Source organism: Prionailurus bengalensis, chromosome B1 (assembly GCF_016509475.1).
Source record: "Prionailurus bengalensis isolate Pbe53 chromosome B1, Fcat_Pben_1.1_paternal_pri, whole genome shotgun sequence".
NCBI lineage: Eukaryota > Metazoa > Chordata > Mammalia > Carnivora > Felidae > Prionailurus > Prionailurus bengalensis.
This window is the reverse complement of record NC_057344.1, coordinates 186,111,982-186,121,288: the sequence shown is the minus strand read 5'-3', so window position 1 is coordinate 186,121,288 and position 9,307 is coordinate 186,111,982. Positions and strand designations below refer to the sequence as shown.

The following is a 9,307-nucleotide window of genomic DNA, read 5'->3' as shown; positions in this document are numbered from 1 at the left end:
AGAGGTGCATAAGAAAGATGTTTGCCCTAGGCTGTTCATCCCCACAAGACAGGAAAAAAAAAACTAAGGAAAAAAAAAGCCCAGCAACACAATATCCTCTTAAAGAGGTACTAAGTGTTGCACTGACTGATAGAAATTATGCCATAACTGATTTCCTATTGCTAGATATTTTACTTTATTTCCAAATTTACTAAATGACACTTCAGGGAGTATCTTAGACACATATTTTGCACTCTTGCCTTAATATATTTCATTAGAATACATTCTTAGAAGTGAAATTTATGGGTCGAAGGATATGCACATTTAAAGTTATGACAACCATTTCTGATCTGCTCTCTACAAATGTTATAGCAGTTTATATCATTTCCGTTATTTTAGGTATATACCTTGGAATGAAATTGAGGGTGATTTGGTAAACCTATGTTTAACTTTTAGAGTACCTGTCAGATGATTTTCCAGAACAGCTTTGCCATTTTATATCCCATCGGCAGTGTAGGAAGGCTCCAATTTTTCCAGATCCTCATGAAGGCTTGTTATTATCCCATCTTTTGCTAGCTGTACGAGTAGGTGTGATGTGCTATCTCATTGTGGTTTGGATTTTCATTTCCCTGATGACAAATGATGTGCTCATGTGCTTATTGGCCATTTGTATATTTTCCTTAAAAAGAAGAAATAAATTCAGACCCTGTGCCCATTTCTCAAATGGGTAATTTGTCTTTTTAATGTAGAGGAATAAGAGTTCCTTATATATTCTGAATACTAATTCCTTATTAAATATATGACTTGAAAAAAATTCTTCCATTCCACGTGTTGCCTTTTCCCTTTCTTAATAGTGTCCTGTGAAGCACAGACGTTTTAAATTTTGGTGAAACTCAATGAATCTATTTTTTCTTTGGTTGCTATGCTTCAGGCTTCACATCTAAGAAATCGCTGTCCTAATCCAAGGACAAGAGAGAACATTTATTCTATGAGTTATATAGTTTATACACTTACATTTAGGTCTTCGGTTCATTTTGAGTTGTTTTTTGTATACGGTAGGAGGTAGGGGACCAACTCCATCCTTTGCCTGTAGATATCTGGTTGTTTCAACACTATTTGCTGAAAAGACTAATCTTTAACCCACTGAATTGTTCTTGGCATCCTTGTCAAAAATTAATTGACCCTAAGCTGATTTTTTTCTTAATTCTCAATTCTGTTCTATTGATCTATATTCTGCTCTATGCCAGTACCACACAGTCTTATTTACAATAGTTTTGTAGTAATTTTTGAAATCAGAAAGAGTAAGTCCTTCAAGTTTGCTCTTTTTGGTTTTTAGGATTGTTCTGTATATACTGGAGCCCTTGCATTTCCAGATGTATTTTCTACCATTAATTTATAAAGTTCTTTCCATGTTAATAGTACCCCTTTATTAAACATATTATTTTTCTTATATATATATTTTTTCCACTCAGTAATTTTAACATTTAATTAATCTATTAATCTTTCACTCACTGTTTTGGGATTTGGCTATAGCTAACTTTTTGGTATGTCAGTCTTCTGCTCTACCTAATGTAGGCTAGTCCTTTAATCTCCCCATCCTTGATCACTGTGAAACTCAGACTCTACCTGAATCATAATCTTGTTACCTTCTTCTTATGTAAATAGTGCAAAAGATTAAAAATGGCCAAAAACTATTTGCCACGCCTCCCATCAATAGATGAGGTGTATGTGCCCTCCTCTTCAATTTAGGTGCGCTCTGTAACTGTTTTCATCAATAAAATATGGCAAAAGCTTACTCTGTGCCTGGGTTTAAGCCTTAACTAGAAGCATTCACCTCTTGGTCCTTAGAACATTCTTTTGAGCCCTAAGTTGCTATGTAAGAAGTCTGACCACCCTGAGACCACCATGCATGCTTTGTGTGGGAACCCCTGACAGCTGGGGGTCCCAGCCTTCCAGTCATCTTCCAAGAACCAGACAAGTGAGTAAAGCCTTTCAAAGCGGTCACCCACAAGCTAAAGCCACCAGGTGACCCTAGTTGACCATCATGATGTAGAAGAATCACCCAAATAAGCTCACTTGGATTCATGACCCACAAATTCATGAGATATAATTAAATGATCATTGTTTTGAGTTTGGCAGTAATTTGTTACACAGCAGTTTGTTACAGATCAATAACCAGCAATGAGCCTGGGCTAACCACCACCCATGTACTGGTAAAATAGATGGAGAGAAAGAAGATGCATATAATCCTTTAAAGAAAACATTTTTCCTTTTGAAAAGAGGAGAAAGAGTAATGGTTGCAAATCAAATATGGAAGCTCTGTCAAGCCCTTGTATCCCTTGCAGATTCTGGATGAGAGAGGAAGACTGGCTGGGAGGTGGACAGGCAAAAAAAGGCGAGGCTTTGAGGAAGTCTGATGGAGGTGGTGGCTTACTCCCTTACTTTGGTTAATCTCTCCTGAAAACTCCTCCCACCTATGTCATCTAGGAAGAAGATTCTTTTTAATCCCCTTATTTCGAGGATGGAAGAGATACTAGGAAGAGTAGACTGGGGCTGAGTTCTAAAGTGCACCTGGCTTGCCTCCAATGCAGAATCGACTTTAAAACTGCTTTGGCTATTGGTAGAAATATAAAAGGGTAGCTACTATGGAAAATAGTATGGCAGTTCCTCAAAAACTAAAGCATGGAATTGCTCTATGATGTGGCAGTTCTACTTCCGGGGATATATACAAAGGAACCAAAAGCAGGGTCTCAGAGAGGTGCGTGTATACCCACGTTCATAGCAACATCCTTCACAACAGGCAAAAGTGGAAGCAACCCAGGTGTCCACTGATGGATGAGTGGATAGACAAAATGTGTTACAAACACACGATGGGGCATTATTCAGCCTTAAAAAGGAAGGAAATTTCTGACAAATGCTTCAACATGGATGAGTCTTAAGGCATTATGCTAAGCGAAATCAGCCAGCCACAAAAAGGCAAAATACTACTTAATTCCATTTATAGGAGGTACCTGGAGTATCAAATTAATAGAAACAGAGAGTGAAATGGGAGTGGCTAGGGGCGAGGGTGAGGAGTATATCGAAAATCGCATGAAGAAGTTCTGGAGATGGGTTACGCAACAGTGGGTAGTATGTTTAACACTACCGAACTGAGCACTTCAAAGTGGTCAAAATGGCTAATTTTATGTTATGTGTATTTTCCCACAATTAAAAAAAAAATAAAGAAAACTCCAGATTTTTTTCTGGGTGGAAGTTGGGGGCTCTGGATTTTGGGGAAATGGCTGCTCAGCTGTGAATGCTAAATCCTCAGCGATTCCAAAGATCAATTGTCTTCATCGTGTAAAGGACTTAAAAGGCACTTGTTATTTATAGAACCTCATTTGGGAATTGTATTTTTTTCAGCTCCCAAGATTTAAAGAACAGACACTATTAGGAAGTTTTCTTGTAATTTAAAGATGATCCGTATAGATGTTTATATTATAAAAAGGTATTCGTGTTACAGTACTAATTTGTAGTAGCTAATATTTATTGAGTGTTTACTATGTGCCAGGCCCTTGGCCAGGCTACATCAGTTAGGATGGTTAGGTTACACTGTGACTACAAACAATCCCCAAATAAGCAGAATTTGGTTTTAAATAAATTAAACTTTATTTCTCACTCATGTGACACAAGTGGGCTGGGGACTGTGTTCCCACATATCATCCTCTTTATCCTAAGAGCCAGACTGATAAAGCTGACAATATCAGGAACACTGCCAGGGCCCTATCAATAGGAAAAACAGAAACGTATATTCAGAGTTAACCAAACTGAAAATTACCCAAACTGAAAAATTTGAGGACACAATCCCTAAGATTGTCTTCACTTCTGACACCAACTGCAAGTTCAGAAGTTTCCCCCAAATACTTTCAGATTCAGTAATTCACTAGAAGGACTCTAAGAACTCGCCGAAAGCTTTTGCGCTTACAGTTACACAGCTAAAGGAAGAGACACATAGGGCAGAATCTGGGAAGTTTCCAGACACAAAACTATGCAGTCCTCAGGATGCATTACTCTCCCAGCATCAATCCCTGATGCTACTCACAGAATATTGCTGACCAAGGCAGCTCACCTGAGCTTCTGCATCTAGAGTTTTTATTGAGGTTACAGAGGCATGATTAATGGCAGGATTTAATGATTGATTGAATGATTGACTGACAACACGTGACCCAAGGTCCCCACCCTAAATCACATGGTTGGTCTTCCTGGTGTGGCCAACCCCCACCCTCACCAAAGACATTCCTATCAAGTATGACGTTGAGTACCTCGTGGAAGCTGAGGGCAAAGGCCAGTCCTTTCTTTGGGCAAGGCCAAATTCTTTTTCTTTTTTTTTTAATTTATTTTTTTAATTTACATCCAAGTTAGCTAACACACAGTGCCACAATGATTTCAGGAGAGCAAGGCCAAATTCTTCACTACACACCCTATGTCAAAACACACACTGGCCTTTAAAGCTTCCACTCAGAAGGAACACATGGCACTTCTCACATTTTTTTTGGCTAAGTCAAGTCTCAAGGCCAAGTTTAACTTCAAAGGGGGTGGGGAGGTACATTCTTCCCATAGATGATTAGATATAGGTGACTAGAGATCCAGTCTACCATGTAAGTATTTTTTGTGTGTATTATTCACTTAATTCTCTCAACAATTCCTACTACTATCTCCATTTTTCAAATAAAGAAACTGAGCCACAGGGAGTATCTATGATAACTGAATATCTTACCTCTCTACTAAGTGTCAGGCCTCAAGTCATGCGGCCGGTGAGGCCAGGCTAGAAATGCCTGGTTTTAAGCCCAGGTACTCCAGCTCCATAGCTCACGCTCTGTAAGACAATAAGGAAAAAATTGTATTGCTTCCTCACGTTTCTTCTTCTCTGCATTCAAATATTATTTGATGAATACTCCTGCTGTGCCAGGCACTGGTCTGTGATGTGCTGGAAATACAATGGTGAATGTGACATTAGGCACTTGCCCCAATGAAGCTGAGGTTTGTCTTACTTTCTTCTTGGACAAAGGATGAAATACAGGGCCTGGAATAATCAGGTCCCATTTGCCACACGCACAGTCACCATTATGACCGTTGTATCACACTTATTCTCCCCAACTGGGATGGAATCTTGCCTACCCGCTTCTTGAGACTTTGGAGGGGCAAAGAAAGAGGTAAAGGAAAAATTAAAATTTGGGTGAATGGAATGAAATAAGAGTGTAAAAAGCACAATAGGATAACTCTTTGCCACTTCCCCTTACCTCAGAATAGTCAACAGGTACAGTATAGGCACTGCCCCATCTGATGGCAATTACAAACTGTATTCCCACCTGGACTGGTGCCTTCTGGCTCAGTATCAGCCCTATCCTTACCCTTCATCCTCCAGAGTGCATACCTTTTCCTGGAACTATTGAGGAAAGAATATGTTTTCTCGTACTGAGTTTGCTGAGAAGACAAAATGTTGGCAGCTATCCTGTCACCACTGGAGATCAGCCTGTCTGAGAATGGAGCCACAACAGAGGAAAGCAGACAAGATACAAGACATGCAAACCAGTCCTTTAACATTTGAGCTCCTGCATCCAGCCATGCCTGAGGTCAGTATGTCCTAGACTTTTCAGTTACGCGAACCAATCAATTCTCTCTTTTTTTATTTCGTTTTTATTTTGTTTTTAATTTAAATCCAAGTTAGTTAACATACAGTGTAATAATGATTTCAGGAATAGAATTTAGTGATTCCTCACTTACATGTAACACCCAGTGCTCATCCCCACAATTGCCCTTCTTAATGCCCCTTGCCCATTTAGCCCATCCCCCCACCCAACACCCTTCCAGCCACCCTCAGTTTTTTGGTATTTAAGAGTCTCTTACAATCAAGTCTCTCTTTAGGGCCAAGAAGTTAAGTTGAATTTCTGATAGTGAAACCAAAGAGTCTCAATACACCCATATATTTTCCCCCTTTTAAAGTTCCAGTGCCACAAAAGCCATCATACGTCCTCCAGAGGAAGGGAGAAAGGTTTGTATTCAAGAAATGAAAAGAAACCTGAGGAAGGCAAATGAGGCTCACAGAGCATGATACCAGTTTCCTAGGAACCACCTGCTGAAATTGTCACTGCTTCTACCCATACAGCCTGCAATTTTTAGAAAAGTATGAAGAGCAACAGAAGGAGGAATTGACCACCAGGAGCTTGGAGGGATACCAGCATACTGAGTATCTTCTCTCTACTAAAAAGATTTAGTACTAGAAAGCTGAAGTGAAGCCTCATATCCTTAAAATTCATTACAGCCATAAAAAGCACCGCCATATTTTCATGAGCTATTAAAACAAACAGTTAAAAATAAAGCCCATTTGGTATCCAATATCCTTCACACGATCGTATTTTTTCATGTATTTGTGAAGCAACAAACGTTGGCTAACTGCAATACATCTCCTTGTAACTGATTCCAATTTCCACATTCTCTTTTGCATCCTAAAATAATAAGCTACAATTTCTCTAGCCATACAATTTATAAATTACATAGACTTCCATCACCGCATGAAATGCATTCTCTTTGTTTCTCCTCTTCACCTTTCTCAACTGATCTTTCATTTTAACAATTCTTGATGAAATCCCCACAACATCGAGTGATGCGAGAATGAGCATCAGAACAGTATAAAGGGAGGGGAGCCTGGGTGGCTCAGTTGGTTAAACATCTGACATAGGCTCAAGTCATGATCTTGAGGTCCGTGAATTCGAGCCCCGAGTCAGGCTCTGTGCTGACAGCTCAGAGCCTGGAGCCTGCTTCGGTTTCTGCCCCTCCTTCTCTCTCTCCCCCTCCCCTGCTTGCGGTCAATATCCTTTTCTCTCTCAAAAATAAATAAACATTAAAAAACAGGAAAGAAAATGCTGAATACACTTCATTTCAGACATCTTTGCTGCTAGAGCATGAGTGTATGACATAGGGCCTGAAGGAAAATCTACTGGAAATTTGAGGGAAAGTTTTCTCTCAGATTAAAAAATAAAATTCACAAAAATAATAAATAAACAAACAAAATTCACACACACACACACGAAGAAGGATGCTCTTTCTCCCTACTTCTTGTTTGTGGATGAGATCTTGTAATGATGTGATACCTGGAGCTGCAGCAGCCTTCTTGAGAGTGAGGGTATAACCTGAAGTTGAATACTCTAAAGTACTCTGAAGATGGTGAGAAGGAAGAGTGGTTTTTAGTGACATCTTTGAACCTCTCATTTAACTAACCCTGGGACCCCGCTACCTTAGGATTTAGCACAGTGCCTGATACATACAGAGCACTTCACAAACATCTGTTGAATGAATAAATGAATGGTTTTAACTTTTCACAATTTGTCTTCAGAGGAGATAAAAGAAATGTCTACCCAAACTAAATCTTCATCCACCCATAACTCAGCAACTCCACTCCCAGGTATATATCCAAAAGAAATGTGTTAGTTGTCTACGATAGACAGGAAAAGCATTCATAACACCTTCAAACTGGAAACAACTCAACTGTCCATCAGCAGGAGAATGGATAAGTCAGTGTTGGAATATTCTTGCTTTGGGATACTATAAAACAATATAAAAGAATAAACTATTAATACAATAGCATGGATGAATCTCACAGACATAATATTGAGCAAAAGACACTGTACACACGAGAATACTTACTATATGATTCCACTAAATAAAGTTCAAGGGGCACCTGGGTGGCTCAGTCACTTAAGCATCCGAGTCTTGATTTCAGCTCAGGTCTTAATCTCACGGTTTGTGAGATCAAACCCTGAATCAGGCTCTGCAATGACAGTGCAGAGTCTGCTTGGGATTCTCTCTCCCTCTCTTTCTTTTCTCCCCCTCTGCTTGCACACGATTTCTCTCCCTCCCTCTCTCAATTAAATAAATAAATTTTTTAAAATGTGCTTAAAAAATAAAAATAAAGTTCAAGAATAGGAAAATTAATCCAAGGTGATAGAAGTCAGTGGTTACCTCTGGGAAGTGGGGATGGTTATTGAGGGGTACAGGGCATAAGAGAATCACCTACGGTGACAGAAATGTTCTTCTATATCTTGATCTGAATTGTGATTACATGGGTTTATGCACATGTAAAAAAATCATCAAACTATACATTTAACAGCTGTGTAACTTCCTGTATATGTTATACCACAATTTTTCTTTAAACAAATTTTTATAACGTTTATTTTTGAGAGAGAGAGAGACAGAACGTGAGAGGGGGAGGGCAGAGAGAGAGGGAGACACAGAATCAGAAGGAGGCTTCAGGTTCTGAGCTGTCAGCACAGAGCCCGATGCGGGACTCTAGTTCGTGAGCCGTGAGATCATGGCCTGAGCTGAAGTCAGATGCTTAACCGACTGAGCCACCCAGGCACCCCTACCTCAATTTTTCTTAAAGTAAAAAAAGTTTTGTTTTTCTTTTAAAGGAGGTAGAGGAAACAATTTTTACTCAGTATTTATTTAGGGAAGGTATTACTTTAAGTGCCTTACAAAATAACCTTCATAATAACTATCAAGTAAGCATTGCTATCTATATACTCCAGATGCAGATATGAGAGTCAGAGAGATTAAGTTACTTTCCAAGGTCACACAGCTAATCAGTGGCAAAGCTGGTATTTGAATACAAATGTATCTGATCCTAAGACCCATGACGCTTTCTCTGTATTACTATAAAATGTACAGGTACCTGCATGGCCAAACTTTCCAAGGTCATGGAAGAAAGCATCACTGTGACCCACGAATACTCTTCCTGAAAGTGGATTTTTCTATAGAAGTTGCCTAGATGGGAACAGAAAAGGTTTTATGTACAAAGATAGTCATTGCAGAATTTATCATAGTGAAAAACCGAAAACAAGGCAATTATTCAACAGCGTATAATTAAGCAAATGATAATACATATACTCAATAGAATATTATACAGCCATTAGAAATTATGTTCAAGAAAGCTTCTGATGTAATGTTCAATGGGGTAAAACAGAATAGAAATTGAATTTACTTTAAGAATACGACCATGAAAAGCAAAAACTTTTTAACGTAGAAGGAAAAGCCTGAAAGCGTTTGCACGTAAAGAACGTTAACAATGTCTGCCTCTGAAGAATGTGATTTGGCAAAGTGGTTGTAGGGGTTGGGGTGGGTTGGGGGGTTAGGGAGAGGACAGGGACACTTCTTGCTTTATAATCTCTGTATTTGATTTTTCACAATGAATATGCATAATTTTATGATGACATTGTAACTCATTAAAAACAACTGGAAGGAAATGTGTAAAATATTAACAATAGTTGTCTTTGGATAACAGGATTTGAGAGAT

The 9,307-nt window shown here is 38.9% G+C and overlaps 1 long non-coding RNA gene across 1 annotated transcript; it reads right to left on the bottom strand.

Annotated features, from left to right (window-relative positions):
• Positions 1 to 446: 446 nt before the first annotated feature.
• LOC122468432 lies at positions 447 to 8,838 on the bottom strand. The gene is made up of 3 exons (XR_006293242.1): positions 8,687 to 8,838; positions 4,736 to 4,834; positions 447 to 658 (listed from the first exon to the last, which is right to left on the bottom strand). It is a non-coding gene; the product is annotated as an uncharacterized LOC122468432 (long non-coding RNA).
• Between the last annotated feature and the right edge of the window lie 469 nt (positions 8,839 to 9,307).